The sequence below is a fragment of the Vanessa atalanta genome, chromosome 5, assembly GCF_905147765.1.
Source record: "Vanessa atalanta chromosome 5, ilVanAtal1.2, whole genome shotgun sequence".
Lineage (NCBI taxonomy): Eukaryota > Metazoa > Arthropoda > Insecta > Lepidoptera > Nymphalidae > Vanessa > Vanessa atalanta.
In genome coordinates, this window is record NC_061875.1 from 5,514,722 (window position 1) to 5,517,134 (window position 2,413).

Genomic DNA, 2,413 nt, shown 5'->3' on the forward strand with positions numbered 1-2,413 from the left:
TTAACGACTGCGATTAATAGCTAGGTGACATTTTTTAGCCCGACGGTATTTACAGCGTCCGACACGACGACGACGCGACGACATGCGACCGACGGCAGCGACTACAAAAGCCGATCGTCTGCAAAGATATATGTTACTGGTAAGTATGGTAAGTATATAAGAGTTTAAAAAGAAACAACCAAATAATCCTATATAATAATAATAAATAAATAAATAAATAAAGCCTCATTTATTCCTTAATTAAATATAGATCCTATTCACAATTTTTAGCATGATATACGAATAAAAATTAATAAGAATTATATTTAAATTAAATTGATATTCTTATTATATATATAATAAAGTCAAGTTACGCTTAAATTTAATAAGGATTAGAATAAATTATTGCAGTAGGTACTTTATTTATATAGGTTATTAATAAGCTATTACTTATTAAAATAAACTAGAAGGAGTCATGTCAGCTAGAGTATTTTTTGTCTTAAATTTAGTGCAATAAGTACTACTATCCTCTTCCAGTATATAAAAATCTATAATATTGTGTTGTTTAGTAGTAAAGTTTAAAGTTCTAAGAAATAATAGTGAAAATGTCGTTCGAATAAAACGCGACTGAAAGTGTTATAGCTCGAGTTGCAAATATAGCGTTTTGTATAATAACACCGCATTTGTTCGTAGATACGACTTGATTTATTGCAGCGTTTTCCTCTAGGTCACCTAACTGAAATTACAAAGAAATATATTTTATTTTGCGGTAACACACGAAAATAATAAATGCAATTTAATATGACTATTTTAATTCGCATGGAGATTGCTAATTTTTATCGAATTCATTAATGTTTACAATGTCATAGAAACATGTATATGTCGGGATGCATTATTTAAAAGAACATCTCATTCGATGTCAGAATCGTATAACAAAAAATGCGTTGCAATTTTAATATATTTTCTAACTTATATTAAATAAATTTCATATATAAATTGTATAGGGACTTTTGCCACTCGTCCAAGTATATATAAGGAGAAAGTATTGAGATGATTTGTTATATAATATTATATGATCCGAGAGCAATATATTCCGTTCCATATTTTCGATTCCAAACGCTAACCAAAAGATACATTTTGACAGCATCGCTATAATATACCAATTTTATTACCAATTGTTTGAAATAAAATGGCAACTCTTCTTCACTGGAAGACACACTTTACTGGCCGGTTAGCGGAATAAATTAGCTCCTAGTGGAATACTACTGATCGCCGAATGATATTTACACATTAAAAAAAAAAAAACAAATATAGCATTCGTTCTCAAGGATTAAAAATTTAAATACTTTGAATGTTAAATACTTTTATGAAGGACATGCAATGTTCAGCAATTGGATGGAATAGGTAGGTTTGTAAGGCCTTATTACGGTTGTGCTGCGCCGTGGTGATTTATTGTTCAGACCTCGAGACGTGGACTAGTAGAGCACATTACACGCAAACACACATGCAGTACCGGTAAAGTAAAAATCTTGAATTATATTTTTACATTGTAGGTATTGCAGTTCAATTTTGTTAAGTTCATACAAACTTTATGTGCACAATTATGTTTTAAAACGACCAGGTATACGTTGACCAAAAAATGATTTATGTAGATTTTTTTTTTCGTACGATGAATAAATTTATTATTAGTAGTAGACATATACTACATACAATCAATATATAGTATAACATTGAGTTGCTTTAAAATATTTAGTCTTATTAAATTTTATAAAGAAAATCGATTGAACTTAAAAACTTAGAAAGTAATTGATATAAATAGAAAAAAATACAATAATAGTTCGTGATTGTACCTTTATTTATAAACACATACTTATTAAAGTCTCATTCAAATTCATTAGGCATAGGTACAAACATCTGACATATTGACAGTTCTGTTTTCTGACACCACATACAAACATGTTTTTATTCCTTATATATTTAGCTGTTTGTCTGAACAACAATTTTTATAAAGGTCAAATCGACTGAAGTTTTAGCTCGTACAAAATATTTTGCTTGGCGCTGACCCAAACAAGTGCAACTTATATACATACATAACATACCATTCAATATGTGAACTTATTTTAACAGTTCAACAAGTGTATAAACAGTAGCACAAGCAAAATTAATTATGTAAATTGAGTTGATAAATAAATTATTAGCCTGATTAAAATATAATTACGTATTGATCAAGGCATAAGGTTTGTAAAGGCAGGTGAACACTTTACGAGAGTCGCGGCGGGCGCTCGTCGATCCTCGAGATAACCGCGTTTCCTTCACGGCTCTTAATATTACGTATGTCACTTTCACGGTGACAAAGTCGTATCGCCTGTCCGCACGCCGTTCAAAGTGGAAACAATTACCCGTTTCCTGTGTTAGCGATAAATTATCGAATGTT